The sequence below is a fragment of the Pipistrellus hanaki genome (assembly GCF_964339955.1).
Source record: "Pipistrellus hanaki genome assembly, chromosome: 11".
NCBI classification, from domain to species: domain Eukaryota; kingdom Metazoa; phylum Chordata; class Mammalia; order Chiroptera; family Vespertilionidae; genus Pipistrellus; species Pipistrellus hanaki.
Window position 1 is genome coordinate 18,816,790 of NC_140513.1, and position 22,649 is coordinate 18,839,438.

Genomic DNA, 22,649 nt, shown 5'->3' on the forward strand with positions numbered 1-22,649 from the left:
ACCATTCTGCAGCCTTCTCCTGACTGACTACAGCTGCAGCACAGTGTTGCGAGATGATTGCAGCCTTTGAACGGATGACCGGTCTCCAATCTGAGCACAAAGGGGTGTACAATGGGATTCCATCTCAAGCACAAAGACGCTCCTGCCGCAGGAAGCCCTCTCTCCTCCTCCCAGGCTGTGCAGCTCACTCTTGCCTTTGCCCGCCCTCCATGTGTGGTTCACTCTGTTTACACAAACGGGTTCCAAAAGAGGCAGATAATCAGCTGACGCTTTGCCACGGACCACGCACAAGGCGATCCTTTTTTAACACGGGGCACGGAAGGCTCCAGAAGAGGACGCGATGCGAGGAGGGGCGGGAAGATCTCGCTAGGCTTCCTGCACTGGCATGAAAGGAGTTGCTTCCCTTCCTCCTGCCAGCTCCGATCCTTCATGTTGACATTACACATCCTGTCCTGGAGATCCACCCCCTTGCTGCTGCTTGCCCGGCTGAATTATCTCCTGCGTCACAGCGGTGGTAACAGAACTGCTTGCTCGGCAGACCTGGGAGCACCATTTCAACGCTTAATGCACTCAGCAACTGGACATATCACCGGAGCGCCGGGGCCGGTCTGTGGCCCTTTCAGCAGCCGAGCAGTACTCGACCTAACCGTCTGCTAACCAGATGGCTTGGTTTGCCTCTTGGGACCAAAACTATTAAACTTTACTTTATTAAATTCTATGAAAATGTGGGGACAGTTTACAGCCGCGTGTCTGGTTCATCTCCAACAGGGTTGCTAAGATGAAAATGACCTAAAAATAACTGGAAACTCGACGACTTCACACCAGCGGAGAACAAGATATTTCGGAGTAAATATTTAAATGAGGGATCTGCCAGATTACTGTCCCCCAGCAGCCCTGACTGCATGCTTAGCAAATCATATTGTAAATGTACACAAACAAAGACGCGGAAATGCGAGCATCTAAAGAGGGGTCCTTTCTCCCACCGCCTGAAGCCACAGCTCACCAGCATCAGGCTCCAAGCTATTTACATGTGGCTGCTGAGGGCACCATCTCCACCATAATCACCCAATTACCAACACAAAGAGCCTAACTCCATGGACAGAGAATGGAACATCTCCTGGGTTCGACCACCTAGGCACGCTGCAGGCCAGCTAGGTAGGCAAAAGGCGCTGCTCAGTCAACGTTCTGATGACTAGATGAACGGACACGTGTTTCTTAAATATAACAATCCTATAAAACACGTTCTTTCCAGCTCCATCATCATTCCACAACTGCTAACGAGGCGAGCAGAGCCAGGCGGCAGATGAATGGCAGGGAGCAAGCCATCTGCACCAGAGGCGCTGGATGGCCGCTAATTGATTACTGCAAATGAACTGCAGAGGCGGCCCTATTATTGGGTCCCTGGCAGGGTGCTGGGTGCTTTATATACACGGATGCCCCTTGGCCTTCGCCGGAGAGAATTCCATTTTAAGAATAAACTGGAGGCTGGGAGCAAATCAGGAGCCTGACCCAAATTAAGCCAATCACCTTTCTACTACTTTGTAGTCACAAGGAAGAAAGGACCCCACCATTGGGGAAGAACTGAACACTTGTGAAGGCGGCACTCCCAAATATATCCCTCAGTTCCAAGGAAACGGGGGTGGGGGGGTGGGGGGGGAGAGATCTTTCCATTCCCAGAGCTTTTCAGACAACCTAGGACTGCGGCTCGCGAGCCACATTCAGCTCTTTGGCCCCATTGAGTGTGGCTCTTCCACAAAATACCTCGGCCTGGGCGAGTCTATTTTGAAGAAGTGGCGTTAGAAGAAGCTTAAGTTTAAAAAATTTGGCTCTCAAAAGAAATTTCAATCGTTGTACTGTTGATATTTGGCTCTGTTGACTAATGAGTTTGCAGACCACTATCCCAGGAAGTCAGAGTCTCAGATACTATTGTATCTCCCCCCCCCCACCTCTTATTCTACCAAGGGCACTCTAGATTAGTATAACCACTGCCACACCCAAAGTTACTCCTCCACTGCTTTAGTTGGGAGTCTACCCTTTGAGGCCAAAAAAAGTATCTCATTTGAAATCGTCCTAGAGATCTGAACCCCAGTAAATGCACATCTCCCTCTCTTCCTCAAATATCTCTGGGCACGGTTTTCAAGTGGTGACTATAAAGTTTCTTATAATTAAAAACAACTCCTTTGTCTCTGGGAATTTTCAAAATAAATGCATACATCATTCTTCTCGGGCAATCTTTGTTAACAGGTGAAAAATAAATCACTCTACTGTTTTACCAAAGAACCATGTGCGTGTCCTTTCTCTGCCACTAGCACCACCACCACCACCACCACCACCACGTACCACCGATATGCTTCTGACTTGGAGCAAACCAGGTTAGAGAAGTCCTGTTAGGCCCTATCAACACCACTTCACATTTTGAAATATCATCTACCCTGAAGACATTCTAAAATTAGCCTCCTTACCCTGAGATCTCTAAGCATCTGATATTACAGTACACTGGTGAGACCAAGTGGATATGGACTGTTAAAATAAACACTTGCACAGAGAAGACCAGAGCAGTTCTCAGCAAGACCACAGGACAGCCCCCAAACAGGCTCAGCCCTATCTCTGTGAGGGAAGCCAGAGGCACCCAACCTTTTTAGAAGACAGCATACATAGCCAGTATTTTCACCGCAATAAGTAAACTCTCTTAGAAAAGCCATTTTGCCAGAATGATGCCAGACAATAGGAACAGGAATAACATCTTTCTTCCAAAAAGCTCGGAGAAGTTCAGTGATTAAAAATCTGTTCCCCCACAAGACTTAAAGAAATCATTCTGCAAGGCTGGGACAGGCTTTGTTACCATGTACATGGTCTTGCCTAAGAGGACATGGCGTCAACCCTCAGGTTGTTCACAAATCCCTACTGAACACACGCACAATCAGCTATAGAGTGCAAAGTGGAAGAGTCTACCCGAGAATGGGCAACAGCAATGAGTACATTCATCAGTTAAGGCGGACACGGCACAGAATTAATCAGTCAGGATTTAAAACGCTGAGTTTAAGACCAAGGATGAGACAATTCACACCTGGCAAAGCCCTGGGAGAAGATCTTGACCCCAGTTTCTCTATCAGAGAGGAAGGAAGAAACGATCATTTTTTCAGGTACCAATTATGAACCAGGACCTAATACACTTAATAGCTTTTAGGTCTATGTCAATTGTACAGATTCTTTTGATCCCCATTTCACTGGGTAGGAAATCATGGGAGCAGGGAAGTTAAGTGACTTATTCAAGGTCCTACAGGTAGGAAGGGACAGAGCCAAATTTCACCCTGTGCTTCTAGAGTGCTAAAGAGTGTGCTCTAACCACCACACGTTACTTTCTTAACAAAGACCTCTGCACTAAAAGCTGCATGTTCACCCAGATATAAGGAGGACTCTGCACTCCTGATGTTTCCACAAAAAATAAAGCACCTCTCCCAGGGAGAATATATACACAGGAGACCCCTGAAAAGGGGGAAGGAAGCAACTGCTTCACCGTCAAAAATCTGCATATAATTAAAGTAAACTCTCAGCTTACAGATTTCCAACCATGGATGAAAAACATATATGCACGTATATTTACAGATGTATACACACATATCTATATCTATCTATCTCTTTATACACACACCCACCCACATATATGGCAATCAAGTTCCTAGCTGTTCTTCAGACAGTTCGATTGCATTGAAGTGTAGCCTGGCATGCACATTTTACATGCGTTATTTTCTCGTATAACTTGCATGTCAGAAAGGGAAGGCTGCCCAGTGACAATCTGGCCCAGTGATTCCCTGTGTCACACCAACATGTCCACTTCTGACACAGGTTGCTCTTTTTATTTCCTAGAAGTCACTGCCTTCATTTGGGAAATAAACAGCAAACAGCGTCCTCGGCAATGACACGTTCTTTTTTTTCTGCAAGGATACACTGGCGGCAAATGTCATGGATTTGGGGGAAAGAGGGTAATATAAAGTGGCACGCTCTCGCCTCTTTATTCCTTAGACCTTCACGATCATGTGATAAGGCAGTATCTTCAACACAGATGACTCTCTTTTTCCCTTTCAAGATTATGCCTTATAAAGTAAAAGATTTATTCAAATGAATCACATTAAGTCTACTGAGCAGGTTTCATGTGCTGAAAGACACAACCCAGCCAATTTGGGATTTTTATGGCTGAAGATTCCTATTTGTTGGTTTATGAATGTTTTCCTGTCATTCGACTCTCAGAACTTTTTTTAAATGTAGACAACAGGCCATACAATATGGCCTTTCCACTAAAGTGGGGAAAAGATGATGGAGGTGTCGAGAAGGGAAAGAGAACAGTGGGGACATTGGAAATTTACCACCATTCAGAAGCTGCTTCAAAAAAGATCGCTAACACTTACCTGCGCTGGGGGTCAATTCTGGTAATTGTAGTTGACGTCTAGAAACAGGGTTATGAATATAATTATCATGAAGCAGCAACTGGGCAATCATAACCTAATTAAGCCCACTGACTAGATTATGGTTTTCCCCCTAATAAATACATAGCATTTAACACTTGCTAATTTCAGGGTCTATGGGTGATGTTCATTCATATTAACAAGCTACGGCCACAGGTCAGAGAAAGAATGGGTGAGGTACTCAGATCCTTGAGACTGCCAAGGGGTTAGGGATGGATTTCAGGGAGGGCTGACGTTGGTTCTTCAATATCATTTCCCTTCTCCGTCCCCCACCCCCTCCCCAAGAGAAGAATGAGTGATGAGAACTTCCATACAAGTTCTGGACACAATTCTGCTTTCTTAAAGACTCGCTATTTTATGTGAGCTACACAATGTGCTTCTTCACATTACAATGGCATCTGTCTTTGAAGATGTGATTTCCTTTTCTTTTGAGTAGAATGGAGGCTTCCTCCCCTGGATATAAGTACAGAAACTTTAAACGTTTACCTCCAGGACATGCTCTGAGGCTTCCTCTCCTACCCCACCTCTCAGGAGTGCCTTTTCAAATTCAATGTCCTATCCCCATGGATACAAGACCCAATTTACCTTCACTTTTTGCAAAGCCCCCAAGGGTAGACTGGGTAGATTTCTCTTCAAAGAAGTGAGAGGAAGGCTGAAAAGGCAGGCCCTCTGAGGGCTGGTCATGGAGAAAGGCTAGTGTGAGGGAGTGTCTCAGAGAGCTAGGTACCAGGGACTCAGGTCTCAGTTGATGCTACCTAAGACTGAGTGGAGTCCCTATTGCTCTTAAATTAGAAATCCCATCTGGACAGCCACATGCTTCATATAGGTTAAATTTTACTCTCTTCAACTATGGAGTTATTTTTTTCTGAGCAATTTCCCCCATATCTTAAGGAGACAATGGTTTGGTCAGTTTAATAGATATGAATGGCGGGTAAAAATGGGTGACTCTGTGGCCTTCTGGTACACTTTACATACAGGACACATGCTCATCCTCTTACAAGGACCTGGGCATGAGTCTGAACAGTTCCACAACAAAATTAAGATGTTATAAAAAACGACTACTAGTTGCTTCGAGGTTAAAGAGTCTAGTCAGCAATTAATGCCCAATTCCCTGTCTTACAGAGAAGCTACTGTCCTGAATATCACAGGGATAGCTGGACCTTTTCCATCTCCCTCAGTACATCTTGTTACTCTATTAAGGGCATCTGTGGTCATCCATGAACAGCAGCTTCCTTACTGTACTGTGATGTTTGAGGGAGAAGCAAATAGAACCAAAACATTCATCATGTCTCCGTGATCTAAATAGAGCACATGGTGATCACTGGAGGGCGTGGGGGACTCCAGCACCCGGCCTTTGAAGAGGATCTGCCCTGTTTTCCCAAAATTGATGGAACTAATTTTCAAATATGTCTATGCGGCTTCTGAAAAACCCTCTTGTGTCTACAAGTCACCAGAGCCAACACGGATGGCACTGAGACCTTCAAAAGGGGCCCTAAGGGGGCAAAAAAAATCAGATACTTAATCTATTTTAAAAAAATGTCATACAGCATATCTTCCTGCCACAAGACAGGTGCTCTTTTTAAATATCCGCATGTGTAACTACTTTGCACCACTAAGCTTGACACAGTACAATTTAAAAATAGTTATTCTCCTAATTTCTTCCTACATGATCTCTTGCTTCCCCCTCCTCCCCGCCCCCATCTCTGTAACTCAGAAGAACACAAAGAGGTCCTCTTCAGTTAAACACACTTTGTCAAGCTATTACAGTAAGTTATACCTCTCATATTAACTAATATATCACAATTAATTTTCCATTATGCTCAGATTTCCTTCCAGAACACTAGGATATATTCCTGGCATACGCAACTGGAAGAGATAAACCATCAGGAACATAAGCTATTAGCATACTAAGTAATAACCAAGGCCAGTTCCCACCAGCCACGAGCCAGGAGGTAATTCCCCCACTCCCACACCTTGTGGCTCCGTGACCTTGGGTAAATTACCTCCCAAACCTCGGTTTTTCTCTTCTGTACGAACAGTCTCTGGTTCATATTAAATGTTAAATGAGCATCACCTAGTATTCATACGAACTATTCGTCACTCCAGGAGGAGAAACAGCGTTTTGTCGAAGGTCCATGGGGTCTTCCCACTCTACAGAGGAGTTGGCAGCATTTTTTGAGGAAGCAATCCTACGGTATTTGTTCTCCTTACAGACAGTAATCTTACCCAACATTAGAAGAAACAATATTCAACTGACAGCAGGAGAAGCTCTTGCAGATGAACTCTGACATGCAAATGAAAATGGTCTCTTCCATACAGATTCCCTCCCCCAATTCTCATTACTAAATAATAATTCAGAGTCTCTGAGAAGATCACTTAAGATAGAAACCTTGGAAGAAAAGCTTCTATCTGATAACTACTTGTAATTGAAATCTTTGCATAATATACACCTGGTATCTATTTTTGGCCATATTTAGTCTATAACCCAGTGTTCAAAAAATTGTTTTAAATATATTTTTATTGATTTCAGAGAGGAAGGGAGAGGGAGAGAGAGAGAGAGAGAAACATCCACGATGAGAGAGAATCATGGATTGACTGCCTCCTGAAAGTCCCCCACTGGGGAAGGAGCCCACAACCTGGTCATGTGCCTTTGACTGGAATCGAACCTGGGACCTTTCAGTTTGTAGGCCAACGCTCTAGCCACTGAGCCAAACTGGCTAGGGCTTATCTCACATGAAGGACCCCTAAATCAGGTCCAGTCTGAGCTGAGTGATTGATGCTTGATAGCTGACCAATTGGTCACAACACAGAGAGATGATGTATTTAGGGATTGGAACAGCTAAACATTCTAGACCACAGTGGCCTTACTTTGGATTTTAAAATGCCAGGATTTGATTGACAGAGCAGCCTGTGATGCGTGGCTGAAGCAAATGGCTTAAACCCAAACTGGACAATAGGTCTATTCCTTTTTCCTCGGAAATAAGCATGTCTTGGTTCTTCACTTCTTGTAACACCCAGACTGTAGGTCGAGAAGCTCTATGGATAGCTTGAGAGAGGACTATCACATTTTCTGCCCATTAATAATGCAGCTATTTACTGCTGTGCTCTAGTCTCTACTTCATTCATTTTCCAGGAAAATCTCCTCATAGGCCTACTTACCCCAGTTCTCCTTCCACCTGTCCTTTATCAGAAAAGCTGTATCTGTAATCCCAAAGTCACATAAATTGTCTTCCAAGCCCAATTCTATTTTTCACAATAAGAACAGACCTAAGACTGTGGGCCCGAGCACTGGTCTTCATATTTCACATGCAATAGGTACCAAATTACAAGGTCTTTTTTCCACCGGCTTTATTGTTTTCTTAAAAGCAATGCCTTTTATTCTTCCTGGAGGCTCTTCCCAGCGGACTGGCCTCTTCTATTTTCCCTTGTCAATCACTCATTCCCCCCTGCCTCTCTTCTTTTCCTTGTCCCGTCCAAGCCGTCTCTCCTTCCCAGCGAATTTCCACCACGTAATTATGGCAAGGCTTCAGCCTACTTTTCTGTTAGCTTAACAACCCTGTCTATTTTCTACTTGTGCTGATGCTACTGTTTGCTTTTCTGACGGGCTAATCCGTGTATCCTTTCAAGGCCTAACTTCCCCTACCATGATAGCAGCTGGAGCTCTAATTCACAGGTGCCTTCCAAAGCTTTTCATTAACAATAGAAATGAGATGGTTTATAAGCCCATTTCTTAATCTGCAGGTGAGTATTGGAACCTTTGTGCAGCAAACATCTTTCAAGTATCCCACATTGTGCCGCTGCACAATTATTTTCTGAGTAACAAGTACAATGCCATGGGCACATTTGTAGCGTTAAAGGGAAAATGTTCCCTCAGAGGGAATCGGCTCCCCTGACCCCTGGCATTTCCCCAGCTCCAGAGAGAGGCACTCAGCTGACATGAGCAAAACTGAAGAATAACGACTTGACTCTCTTACATCTGAACAGGGAAGAGCAGAATTCCAAAATCTGAAGGCTTCGGCTCATGTTCTTGTTCAACTGGCCAGACGAGGGCTTAGGGAGGGAGGTTGGCCTCCCCCAGCTGGGCTCTGTGGCAGCTAAGCCTCTCCACAAATCCTGGGCTTAATTACTTCTGACACAGTTGTCTGGCCTGGGCCTCCAGCTTCTTTTGTGCTCAAACCAATCTGAAGTCAACGGTAAGTCCTTGCTTACTCATCTTGGTTAAATGCTTCATTTCCAACTAAGTGATCCTAAAACATGTAAATCGGGATCCACTGATTCCTAACAGAATTTTTCCTTGCATGGTCTTTATTAAAAGTCTACTCAAAAACCTACCAAAAGAATTAAGCCATCTTCATCTCAAGAATTTGTTCGTGAACAAACAAGTACCCACCAACCTTCCCTTCACCCTTTCACTCTGCTCTTTGAACGAAGTGTGGGGTGAAGGTGTGAACAGGCACAGCAGAAGTATTTTATTAATATCCAGAAGCAACATGCAATGAACTGCACAAGCAAAGCCATGAAAGCAAGAAAATCAACTCCGAAATAACCATGACCTGGCACAAAGAGAAACCTTCCATCCAAGGATAGCTCCAGAAAAAAAAAAAAAAAAAAAAAAAAAGTCTCCAGCTAGGAGTTAGTAGGAATGCTTTGAAGGCACCAAGTAATCTGCTCACCAGAATTGAAAGACAATGCAATAGCAGGAGACCATACTGGTGCCCTCTTGTACCATATCCCACACTGTTTGTCTATCCAAACTCTGAAAACACCAACTGTGTTGGAGCCACACATCCAAAGACTAAATATCATACGTATGCTTCAACTGCTGAGGACAAGAGCCCTTAGAAAGTAGATAAATTTGATAATAGTATTTCCAAGCAGAAAATGTAAACCCAAAACGCTTCCAATTGACTTCCTATTTATCAGTGTGTGCAGTTCTCAAGATACAAAGTTCAAGGGGACAAAAGATTCAGAAGAGCTTCCTAGTCGACAGCAAACACAATCTCAAGTCATAAAAATCCATTTTCCCTTTGGAAACTTCTTCTCGTGGGTCTTATAAATCCAGGAGACAGTTTCAATTTAGGATTATCTTTTCTCTAATAACCCCACCTCCCCAACTTTTCTCTCCCCCTTCAGTACTGGCATGCAAATCATGCTGTTTTAACTTCTTTCCTGTTCTCCCAGTTCTTCTGGAACATTTTATTTTCGACAGTCAACTCATTTGGAGGAGTGCCACACTGAGGTTCAACTGTTTATAGCGTTAACTGTGTTCCTGCCAGAAGTCCACATCCAGCACTACCTTCTCCAGACTGCCTCCTGGATTGAGTATTTTGTGCTCTGGTTTGGAAGAAGCCTGGAAAATGTGAAAACTTCCAAACATCACTCTTCTTCACAAAGTTGCCTTCACTTGTCCAAGAGGAATCAGAAATGGAAACCCATTTCACCCTTCCTGAAGTACTGATACCTCTCTCTCTCCCTCCCTCTCTCTCCCTCTCTCTCTCTCTCTCTCTCTCTCTCTCTCTCTCTCTCTCTCTCTCTCTCTCTCTCTCTCTCATGGTTAAATATTGCTCGTGTTGTTCAAAAGTCATTTTAAGGGTGCCTTCTTGTAGAGTGGGGAATGGGAAGTAGCTAGTCATTGGTCTGCAAGGGAGAACTGGGCTCCTAGAAGGTGCACGGAGGGCACGTGTCTGGATGAGCACAGAACCCTGCAAAATCACCAGTAATTGTTTTAGACTGGGTTTCACTCCCTTGGACTTTCATTAGGATTACAAAATGGCATCTCTGAAAGAAGCCAATTTAAATCTGTACCATGTTGCAAAATAAGATTCTCAGAGTCCAATTGTGGGCACTTTTGTAAGCTGCAATTGGCCCAGACAAACTTCCAAAGAAGGGCATTTGAGAAGGACTCCTGAGCCCTGGGTGACAGAACCAGAGAGGAGGAGAGGACAGTGAAAAGCTCAGCTACAAACCCAACAGCTCAAACGTGACTGAAAGTCACAGGAATACCATTGGCCTCTGGAGCGCCACTTCTGTAAGTGAAACCATGTTCAGGCCAGGGTTCCCCAACATGTTAAATTCTACTAACACGAATCCAACTGCCCCACTCATGTGTGATTAGTGTCCTGAGATGGTGTTTCACAAACCGCTATAATCACGTGCACTTGGGCAGCAGAAAGGGTACTGGGTTGGGAGTCAGCCGACCTGAGTTGTAGGCCTGGCTTTGTTACAGCTGAACTTTCTGACCTTGGGCAAGTCACTTCAAGTCTTGGTGCCAGTTTCCTCTTCAGTAAAATGCAGAGGGGGAGGGGGAGGAGGAGGTTTGAGGTTGATGATCTCTCTAAGGCACAAAACAACTAGCTTCTCAACTATAAGTTCTAACTGGTGAAGGTAAAATACTTAATACTCATCACTTATGGTATCTCTGTCAGTTTTTAATGTTAATTTCTACTTGGGAAATACTTTTGTCCATCACCCCAAAACCTCAGCTTCATTGGGTGCTCCCTAGAGTTCTTTCATATTATAATAAATGCCTCTTTTATTTTTCTTTCTTTCTTTCTTTCTCTCTTTTTTTTTCTAAGCAACCTTCCCCAAACTAAGAATTGTGACTTGTGCTATTAAAAGAGCTTAGAACTTCCCATTTCCTTGCTAGGGCTAAAATTAAACTGTCCATTCCTTAGGGCCCAACATAACATCTGCCAGATGTCTTGGCATATCACACAAGAGGAATTTTGTTCTAGCACTATCTCTTCTCCTCTCTGTTTTCTCATAATCAATTAATAGGTCACCAGCTAATGTTTCTCACAAAGCAACCAACTTCATAAGTATGTGAACCTCACCAAAGATACTTGCCTTCACACACACACACACACACACACACACACAGTGATCCCCCACCCCTCAGTTCACTAGACTTTTAGTGATAGATCCTGGAAATATTTCACCCCACTTCTTTTGAATTTCCTTAGTTCCCATGTACCAATCATCCACTTATACACTCCTGTGAGATCCTTTGCAATCTGAGTTCATTATTTACATATTTCCTCATTTGTGAGTGTGGTATTGTGAAATAGCACCTCTGCTCTCCAGTCATCAACTTGAAACATTCAATACAGCTTTGTCAATGCTCTATCCCATAAGGCAGTGAACTATAAGTCTGATAGAAGCACACACCACCAAGAAGGTAAGTAAGGTTGCCTTAACCAAAAACACAAACAAAAACAAAAACACCCCATTCAACACCAGGAAAGAATTCAAGATAGACTAGATTCTGTTAAACCCCATCAGGCAAAAACCAGAACTCTTTCCCAAGGCAACTTGACCATTCTTTTCTTTCAGGAAAACTGACCACACAGGTGCTCAAGTCCATTAGTAGAGTTGGGTTTCTTTTCCCCTACTGTCTTCTGGAAGACTCCTTAGAAAGGTTTATATACTTATATATAAAAAGTTTATTTAAAAGTTGTCTCTAACTCCAAAGAGTGGGGGAAGAAAGAAGTCCGCAGGGAATGTGATCAATGAATCAGATGGACATAAATCCAATATGAGCGATATTATGGACTACAAAGTTCCAACAAGAATCTTTTTTAAATGACAGCGTGTATCATAGCTCACATATATTTCTTCAGAATGGTTTTTCCTGATGATATATTAGTTGTGGCAAAAATTTGCATAACGAGCCTCATCTGCTAGTTGCCTCAAAAACAAAAAGGATCTCTGAGCTTTGACATCAAATGAGAATGTTCAACTTGACATTCTTTTTAATTCTCTCATAATGGTTTATCCAAGATACTTGTCCCATTTCAAGTGTATATTTTAGATAAATATAAGAAACCATGTGTTTAATATTATGGTACTTCCCATACTGATGAAGGGAATCAGAGGTGGGATGGGTCTGTTAGGTAAACTGTTAATAAAACATTTTCTCAAACTCCAGAATGTCTCTTAGACACTTAATTCTTTCCTCCCAGAAAGCTCATCTCTATAAGACTGTCTATAAAAACACTAAAACATTTGGTTGCAAAGTAAAGAAATGTGGTAAGTCACACTGCTGGACACACTGCTGGACTGGTAACCAGTTTGTCAGATTTTTCCTCCAACTGAAATAAGTAATTAAACAATTGTCCTCAACAACAATAAAAAAAGATATTATGGAAGTTTGCTTCAAGATCAATGTATAATGTATTTGTGTTTACATAAACATATCTGGTAAATTAGATGCAAAATTATCTGGTAATTACTTTTCCAAATAACTCCTTATTCCATTGCATTTGAACTTCTGAGTTTGAGCATGCAGCATCTTAACATGCACTACAAAATTTAAATAAAACATTGATGATATTCCACTTAAGAGCAAAAGCAATGGGCATCAAAAGACAACGTTTCAAAAAATGAATAATAAAAGGTGTGATTCCAGGTACGATTTTTAAAGTGCTCTTGGAGAGGCCTAGGCTTTGAATAAAGACGCAGAGATGTGAAGGGAAATATTTTCAAATGAGCATACACATTCATTGAAAACCACACATCTTCATCTGCAAAAATCAAGGATTTACTTCATTGACCAGGGACAATTATCAGCTAAAGAACCATGTGTTTCCCCCTCTCCTTTCACTCCCCTTAGAAGAACAATAACCCTCAATTAGTGACACCACAGTTTGGTTTGAAAAATGTGATGTTGTCATATGCAGCACTGTGCATGCACTGACTGACACTGCTACCAGCTACTCAACAGAATATAATTGCATCTGGAATCTGAAACCACTTCAATATGCACAAAAATACTGTAGACACAGGGAACTTCACACACACACACACACACACACACACACACACACACATCCGACACATAATAAGAAAGCAAGAAAAAAGCTGGTATGAGTCGCTCACCAATGTGCTCCTTGTTTGTGTTGAAGCTGGTACCTTTCTGTCTTCCTCCTTGGTTGAAACAAGGTCTAATCAGCTTCCTTACAATGCATTAATTGGTTCTGAATCTCCTCCAAGTTCTCATTCCACCGTGGAGCCTTTCTCACCTATCTTCAACAGTCCATCTAAAATTCTTCCAACATCTTCCCTCATCCTCAAGATGGCTACCTTACCTAATGGAAAAGCAACATCTTCATGGTTGGCTTTTATAAAATCCTCAAGCATGTCAGGATTTAGGTCTTTCCTTGGATCAATTACATACATTCCCTAGAACTAATCTGGGAAGAACTCCAATCAATGTGTGCGGACTGAGGTAGATCCTTTTCTTCACATTATCCTCACAAAATGTCTTCCTAGAAGACTAATAAATTCCCCCCAATTAAAAAGGTGTGGAGACCTAGACATAGGTTTTCTCAACTGACATAATCTTAAAAAAAAAAAAAAAATTTGTTTCCATAGTGACACTGTTAAGAAGACATTTGATATTTGTGGAGACTTACAGTACTTGAGAACACAGAAAAAACCCAGCAGGATGGAAGAGAAGGGGGAAAACAAAGGAACTAAAAGAAGGCCTCACACACACATGGAGCAACCTGAAGAGAAATGTGGACCCTGGAGAAACTGGTGGCAGTAAGACTTTCTCTGAGATCTTGAAGGATTTGTTGTTGGTTTTTATTTTGTTTTGTTTTGGTTTTTTCCCCCCCCAGAGATCAAGCCAAACCAGACAATAAAGTCTTGCAGTGCATCAACACATATGATAGCCAAGCCCAGAACTCCACAGTCTCAGCTGAGGGCACCATCGTCTTCACAATGGGGAGAGTCACCATTTCCTGGTGACTTTTAGGAGATGTGCAGCAGCTGAAAGTTGTGCGAGGATCTCAGTGGAAAATCTTTAAGGCTTTGCCTTGCCTTTCCTGAAGGAGGTCAAAACCCTTCAGGTCCACTCAAAAGGGGGAGAGAAAAAAAAAAAAATCCAAAAGTTTACTTTAAAATGGAAACAAACATCTCAATAACTTGTGAAAGCACTCCCTGGGTGGGAGAAAAATCTGAGCAGTCCTCAAAAGCCCCTCATTTCCTTGTGCAATGAATAGACAGTGAGGAGCCACCACCAGACTCCCCCCCAGGAAAGGGAGAAGGAGCAGGCAGGCAGGCAAGCCTCCTCCTCCAGCCATCACCACCAGAGCTTCAAAATGGAAACGTCCACAATTCTATAAACACTTCTCCTCTCAGCTTTGTCTCCTGGAAACTCAGCTCTCCTCCATTTTCTGGTGGAGTTACAACATGACAAGGGCTTACCTGACTCAGTTCCCAGCTCTTAACCAAACTAGTCACTTCCTCCAAAACCTGCAAGCCACCTCCAGAAACAAAACCAAAGCAATCCAAACAGCCAACACAGACACTCAGACCCAGCTCCCCCCGCCCCCCAACCGCCCCCCAACCCTGGGAGAAAGCCCCAACTGGTTGGTCTTTTCCCATCCCAGACGCGTGCTTAAAAATGAAACTTTTTTTTTTTTTTTTTTGGTAGGGGAGGAATATGAAAGGAACTCCAGGCAGCCTCCCTCCCTCCCCGTAGGTTAGAAGCTACAATGAAAAGAAAATGAGGGTTCCTTCAGGAATGGTTGAAAAGCCTGGAGAATGAACGTGAGAAAGAGCTTTGTGTTTTGGAGTCTGGACTGGAACCAAAGCAGACAGCTTGCAAATGGAGGACAAGGGAGATAAAGAAAGGGAAAAGAGAGGGGCTGCTCCGATGGGGGGGCCCGGGCTGTGGCTTCCCCTCGTTGCCTGGAAGGAGGGCAGGCCCCTGGGAACTGCACACCAGGAGTGAGAGGACCCCCCAAGGCCCCTATGCTTTCTCTTCTCCCTTCCCCAGGAGAGCATAAGCGTATGTAATGGCTTCTCCTCTCCTGAAACCGTTGTCCTCGTCCACCAGACTCTTCTGAACCCCCAGCCTGGAGAGAGCTCCTCAGCTGCTCCTGGACCTGCGCCCCCCACCCGGCCGGTGCCCCCCCCCCCTCCGGGCCTCTGTCCTCACCAGCAGCACCACCACCACCACCACCAGCAGCAGCAGCAGCAGCCACCCCCCTCCCCCCAACACACACACACATCCCGACCCCCGCATCCCAACTTCGGAGACACACACACACAGAGAGAGAGTCAAATACCTGAGCAAGAGGGGGGGTGCCAATCCGCACGGGTTTGCCATCGGGCTGGGGACAGGTAGACAGAGAGGGGATGGGGGGGAAGGAAGGAGAGGGACAGAGAAAGAAAGAGGTCAACCGGCTCAGGTCGGGGCGGCTCGGGGCGCTCCCTCCTCTGCCCCTTTTGCTAGCTCTCCCTCTGGCTCTGGGCTGAGGTCGCCTCCCGCTCTGCACCCTCCACCCCCCTCCTCTCGGTCCCTACTCCTGTCCCCATGCTCAGAGCATCCGTCCTAAGCCTCCAGCTCTCTCTTCACTCATCTTTCATTTTCTCTGCTCTCTCCATAGATCTACACATAGAAATTAATTAAGCCACAGCGCTCCGCTGCCCCCAGCAGAAGAGCAGCCAGCAGGAAAAGCACAGCCACCTCGCTGCCACCGCTGCCACCGCCGCCTCCACCACCACCACCACCACCACCACCTTCTCCACCTCTTCCTCCTCCTCCTCTTCCTCCCTCGCTTCTCCTCCTCCCCCTCTCACTCTCCCTCCTCCCCCTCCTCCTCCTCTTCTCTCTCTCTTGCTTCTTCTCTCCCAACAGCCAGCCACAGTCCAGGCAGGGGACTCCCTCTCCTCCCGCTCCGCCAACCCTCCTCGGCCGAATGAATGAGCGCGCCTGTGCGCCAGCCGCCCCGCGCCCTCCTCCCCGGGAGCACCCGGGCCACCCCGAGGTGCCCGCTGATTGCAATAACTTACAGGAGGAGCGAGCGTCCCGGCGCCGGGAGGTGCTTCGGGTTCTCCAGCCCCGCCGCCTCCTGATCCTCCTCTTTCTCTTCCTCCTCTTCCTGCTCGGGTTATTGTTGTGGAAGTTGTTTGGGAGTCTCATGTGCTTCTTGCCGGGTCTCAGCAATGGAGGATCGCCATCTTCCCTGCCTTCCTCGGCTCCTCAGACTCTGCAGCTGCAGATGACCTGAGATATCCGTCTCTCCCTCTCTCTCCCCCTCTCCCTCCCTCCCTCTCCCTCTCTCCCCTCTCCTCTTCTCTCTCCTCTCCTCTCCTCCCTCTCTCTCGCGCGCTCTCTCCCTCCCTCCCTCCTGTGTCTCTCTCTGAATAATGAGCAACCAGAGGGGAGAGAGAGAAAGCAAGACAGAAAGAGAGAAGGAAGACAATCTTCTCCTGCCACACAAAACGCCGGAGCACCAGGGGGTGCGCGAAGCCTTTCTAATAACCACCGACAACATGCAGGAGAGGAAGAGAAGAGAAAGAAGGGAAGAAAGGAAGAAAAGAGAGGAGGAGGCAATGGGCTGGGGGCATACAAGGGAAGAATTTTTTATCCAAGAGCTGGAGAAGAGCAGAAGGAGAAAAGCTGGAGGAGATGCTGAGGGCTGCGGCTGCCGTCCCCCTTTCCCCCCTCCCCCCTGCTGAACCCCAGAAAGGAGGCAAGGTGGTTGCAAAGTTAAGGCTGGGACATTGTCTTTGTCACTTAGAGCAACACGGGGGCCAGCAGGCCAGTGAGTGAGATGCAAGAGGAGGAGGTGGCGGCGGCGGAGAAGGAGGTGGTGGTGGTGGTGGTTGTAGAGGAGGAGGAGGAAGAGGAGGAGGAGGAGGGGAAGAGGGAGATGAGAGGAATAAAGACCTGCGGAGAAGGCGGTGCGAGGAGCGCGGTGGCCGGCCGGGCTGAGACGTGCGCGCTCGCGTCCCGAAGGCGCCCGGCCGCCCCGCCGGCGGAGGGAGCCCCCCCGGGAAGACCCGGAGGACCCTATCCCGTGGCCCGCGAGGTTCCCACCGTCAGTCCTGCCCCAGGGGCCGAGCCCGGGGCCCAGAGCGTCCCCCACACGCATCCATCTAGAGGCCGATCTTTGCAAAGAACAGGCATGGGGAGCTAGAGGTTGCAAGTCTAAATCCAGATCAACCACGTGGGGCTCTTTAATCCCTTTCCAGCTTGCGGTGTGTCTCCAGTGAAAAGCTCAAATTGTCCACGGCTGGCACGTATTTTTGAAGTCTTCTCCCCCCGAAATAAAGGCTCATGGTGCATCTTTATTTCTTTTCTGATATGGAAGGGGGGGGGGTGGGGAGGGGAGAGAACCTATCATTCCAAAGCCTCGGAACCACCACTTTCTTTCCCTAACTTGTGAAATGTTTTGACGGCGCACCAAAAGAGGAAGAAAAAAAAAAAAAAGCCTACTTAAATAACTTTACACCTCCAGCCCCGCGTTGTTTGCACTTTCTGGCCGATCATCTCCGGCTCGGAAAGTAACAATCAGCGCTCCTAATGATAAGGTGTCACGGCGTTGACAACAAGAGAGCCAAAGAAGAAGCTTTCATACCTTGATGATTTTTTTTTTATATTTGGTGTAATTTTCCCCAAATCATTCTGACTTATTATCCCTTTTGCAAAGGAGTGGGTCCCCACCCCCAACCAGGGGCATCGCCTAAGGCTTTAATTTAATATTTGGGGGGGGCGCGCGTGGGGATGGGGGGGGGTGAGGACAGTGCCTACAGTATAAAAAAATCAATACAGCAAGTCAGGAGCAATTGAAGTTCAAGGGCATGGGGTGGTTGTACCGTTTCTATTCCCCGCATCTCATAGTTGGACATCCACGGCCTGGGGGGCGGGGAGAGAGAGAAACACGCAGCGCGCGCCGCGCGGGGCAGGGACCTTAATTAAAGTTTCTTTTGTCCGCGTCGGAATTGGGGGGGATGCCGCCGGATTCCTTTGCATCGGGGAGCGTGCATCCGGCGGCGGTGAGGATCCAGGGCCAGACTGCCCTCTTTTAAACGCTCCCTCCTCCCCCTTCCCAACACAACAGTCCAGGAAGATGTATCCGTGAACCCGTACAATAAAGGGGGAGGAGGAGGAGCGCGCGCGCGCGCCGAGTTGGTCTCTGTCGGAAAGCCGGGTGTCATAAACGGATCTGAATCCTCATTCCCCCCCCCCCCCTCTCTAGATTATTTCCCCGATCGTTTATTCTGGGGCAGAATCTCTCACCCAGAGGCACGATTTCACCCCCCCCCCCCTCCTCACTCCCCTCCCTGGAGTCAACACTTCCTGCCCTTTTCTCCTCCCACTCACATTGAAAAGCTGGGAAGCCCTAAAAGGGTGTTGATGGCGGGGGGGGGGGGGGGGGGGGGGGGCGGTGATAAATAAATAAATAAATGACACCCTACGCGTGCGGAGAAGAAAGGAGGGGGAAGGAGGAGAGGCCAGAGAAAAAGTAGGTGAGGAGGAGGAGGAGGAGGAGAAAGCACCGAGACCGCCTGGAGTCCAAAGAAAGAGAAGAGGAAGAAAGGAGCGTGGAGGACGGTGGAGGCTGTTGGGGACTGGAAGGATCCAGGCTTTGTGCAGGACTGGGGAGGACTCTCCCTCCAGGTGCCCGGGGGACTTGGGGAAGTCCTCCGGCCCCGGGCTCCTCCCCAGCGGGACCCCGGGGGTGTCTGAGCGCGGCCGCCGCTCCCCCCATACAGTCCTCGTGGCCAGGTCTCCGCTGTCCCTCTCAGCGCCCCGGCTGATCCTTTCCCTCTTTGTCTTTAATAAAAAGCTGACTTTTTCCCTCCCTGTCAAAGCCCGGCACGCGGGGGGAACATAATCGTATTTCAGGTGGAGAGCTCTCCTAGGACGGCTGGGTTTTGGAGGGTGTGATAAAAATTCTTCACCGACGTGGAGGTGCCTTCTGGGTTGGCTTGGGTCAGGAATCCTAAGCTGGGGGGCCCGCCCTTCCCCAGGGGCTGGGGCGGGGGGGGCGGCAAGGGGGCAGGGAACCGAGCGCAGGGGAGGGAGGAAGAAGCGACGAGGTCAGAGGAAACCCGCGGCTCCCGGGGCACCGGAGGAGGACTTCCCGCAGTCGGGGAATGAGCCCCGGGGAGGAGCCTTTCGCGAAAACGCGAGCGAGCGAGCGCGCCCCAGCACGCCTCCGACCTCGTAAACCCTCCTGGCACGGACCCGGCGGCCGCGGCCGCGGTGAACTCCACACATGAACCTGCGCCGCAATCACACGGGCTGCGCCCTCTCCCACTCACCTCGAGCCACCGAGATAGCGAGCTCCCGACCCGGCCGGCCGCAGGGGGACCCGGCTCCTCCCTCCCGTCCCAGGAGGAGAGGACAAAAAGGGGAGATGGACTTGGAGATGGCCCCGCCCTTCAAACGCTCCAATCCTTGGAAACCAAACCTCCTCTCCAAGCCTCCAACGTCTAGAAGGGACAAAGGCAGCCAGGAGATCCGAGAGCGATGGGGAGATAGGTGGCTTGCGGGGTGCACTGGGGAGGGGGGGGGGTCGGGGGGGGGGGACGGGGAGAAGGTACAATGCCCTAAGTTTCCATCCCAAAATATAGGATGGTCTTGAGAAGACCACCTTCTGGTTTAGAAGCACATTGATTTCCCAAAGCCATGAAGCAAACTACTACAAAACTGCATACCCCTGCTTTTGGAAGGTGGGAAGGCTAAAATTGCAATTACTGATTCCATACACACACACACACACATATATACATATATAACAACAAACAACTCCCAAAAGATAGCCCTGGGTGAAACATATGTATATGTATGTATTTCGACTTTTTTGGAGTCACCAATGTCTTAACTGCCCAACTAAAATAACTAGGATCAATTAAACCTGGCTGCGGAGTGGGCTTTTGTTTGCCTGCTTGTCTTTACGGAGGGCAGGTTTCTTTCCAATGATAGTAAAGCGACTGGGTAAATAAAAGCTGGGTCAGTCAAGGAAAGCGCCGTGGCTGGAGATTTTAGTGAAAATCTTGATAAACCTGGCACTTAAGTAACTGTAATTATGCTTTGCCATTATCGGACCATTAAGATAAACAGAAGAAAGTTCACACCTCCTGCTATTTCTCACTCCCTAAGAACATTCTCAAGAGATAATGCAAGCCTCCTGGGTGGGTTATCTTCTCCACCAGGAGGGTTGATTTCTAAAAATTTCAACTGAAATGGAAAAGCTTAGATTTTTGTGCACAGCCAACAAGGTGAGGGAAGTCTCACGGGGACACGTTGACTGGGTGAGGTTTGCCTTTGTTACTGTACCCTAAGCCATTAACCCCTGGAGTCATATGGGGTTTCAAGACTTTATTAATGACCCAGGAAATATGAATATGTTGGAAGTCTGGACTTCCTTCTCCCTTATCATGGGTGAGTGGCATACAGGCTCCTCATAAAGGGAAATTATGGCTCATCAAAAGAGTGACTTTATGAGCATTAATAGAATAATAAATCTTGAAATTTTAGTTCAAGAAACAGCGAAGTCCTATAATCAGAGTGACCCATGCAACTGCGATCCACTCACTTGCCCAACTCTAGCAGGACAGAGATAGTCTATAAATCATTTTGATTTTTAGAGGTTTAAGGAAGGAAGACACCCAAGTCTCTTAAAGAAATGTGTTTACAGAGAGAAAAGCGACTCCTGGCACCTGCGGGAAGGAAAAGAGTAGGTCCTGAGGCTGCATTAAGAAGAATTTAAACTGAAACAAGAGTGTTTAGGTGTTCCGGTGTTATTGATTCAATTTTTACATTCCATCAAATAAAAAAGGAAAAGCTTTGCTTCCTGAAAATTATTTCCCCCCCCCCAAAAAAAAAAACCCCAAATTATAATCCCACTTTCTAAATCACAGCTGGAAAACTATTCAAGCTGATGATTTTAGCAAAATAAAGAGTAAAGAATATGGTTTTTCTTTTCAGAAGTCTTAATTATTTAATTCTTGAAATTGGACCATATTGTGACATACCCCTTGAACTTGATATTTTCCTGCCTATATAAAACTCCTGTTGTTTGTTTGTTTGTTTGTTTGTTTTTGCAATTTAATTTTGTCTTTACACTTGGCATTTGTTTACTATTATGTTGTTTGTGTTTTTTTTCCCCCCAAATACGTTTTTTATGATTTTAGAGAGAGAAAGAGAGAAAAAAAAATCAATAGGTTGGTTACCTTCCTTACAAAGGATGGCCAGGAACCCAACCTAAAACCAGGCGCCCTAACTGGGAACTGAACCTGCAACCCTTGGTGTACGGGATGATGCTCAACCAACGGAACCACAGTGGCCAAAACTATTACTATGGTTTTTAAAATTTAAATTTTTGAGACTTTTTACTCTTGTTGGAAATTACTCAGTCTTTGAATTCTTTTTCCCCCTGAAAACTCCAAGTTGCATAATCAAGAAAGTGAAGTCACTAGCTCACCTTCTGATCCCTTACAAAAAAATCAGTATATTCTCATAAACCCATTTCAAACATGTAACTAGTGGACTAGTGTCCCTCTTAGGGAGAAGTGACTAAAAGAAGACAAAGGTGGATGATTCCTTATTCAGAACAATTCCCAAAAGAAGAGAAATTGCAATAACATACTAAACTTACTCTGTATGAATCTTTGTGTGTATATATATATATACCTTTGAATATCAAAGAAGATGATTCAATAATGATGTTCTAAAATTTTCTTTTAAATCTCCCATAAGTGAGAGATAAATTTACAGTTCTGTTATTAGACTAGTTACTATAATATGGTTCATTCATTCATGTGGCATATTATCCATCCATTGACCATTTGTCTAGCATCGACAGTGGGACATACTCATAACAATACTAGAAACGCAAAGATGAGCCACTAGCTTTAAAAATCTCATCACTTGGCTATAGAACTTCAGATTTCTTACTTACACAAAAGCAATACAGGATTTGACCAATAAAGAGACTGCTTAGTTTGAAATTTTCTGTTTCTCCTATGGAGTTATTGAGATGTAATCTTTTAAGATAAAATTTGGGGATTTAATTTTAAAGCCAATGTCTTCTCTTAACTGATAATCGAACATGAAATTCTTTTTTTTTTTTAAATATATTTTATTGATTTTTTTACAGAGAGTAGGAGAGAGAGCTAGAGAGCTAGAAACGTCGATGAGAGAGAAACATCGACCAGCTGCTTCTTGCACACCCCCTTCCAGGGATGTGCCCGCAACCAAGGTACATGTCCTTGACCGGAATCGAACCTGGGACCTTTCAGTCCGCAGACCGACGCTCTACCACTGAGCCAAACCGGTTTCGGCTGAACATGAAATTCTTACTAAAGAAGATTTTTTATTTTTAGGAAAGAGAGCAAGCTTAAATAAACGATGATAGATTAACCAAAAATCAGAAGAAAAAA

The 22,649-nt window shown here is 45.9% G+C and overlaps 1 protein-coding gene across 15 annotated transcripts in view; it reads right to left on the bottom strand.

Moving 5' to 3' along the window:
- ZNF462 (zinc finger protein 462) overlaps nt 1–19,620 on the bottom strand; it is a 138,082-nt gene extending 118,462 nt beyond the window's left edge. For 3 of the 15 annotated variants that reach the window (XM_084899726.1, XM_084899723.1, XM_084899721.1), the window contains exons 1-2: nt 16,266–17,556; nt 13,341–13,549 (exon numbers count right to left, since the gene is read on the bottom strand). The gene's annotated coding sequence lies outside the window, so the exon portion shown is untranslated. Of the gene's footprint in view, nt 1–13,340; nt 13,550–15,538; nt 15,584–16,265; nt 17,564–19,526 lie in introns of those variants that run through there. The other 12 variants (XM_084899730.1, XM_084899732.1, XM_084899729.1 and 9 more) reach the window with 12 other exon arrangements.
- Nucleotides 19,621–22,649: the final 3,029 nt, after the last annotated feature.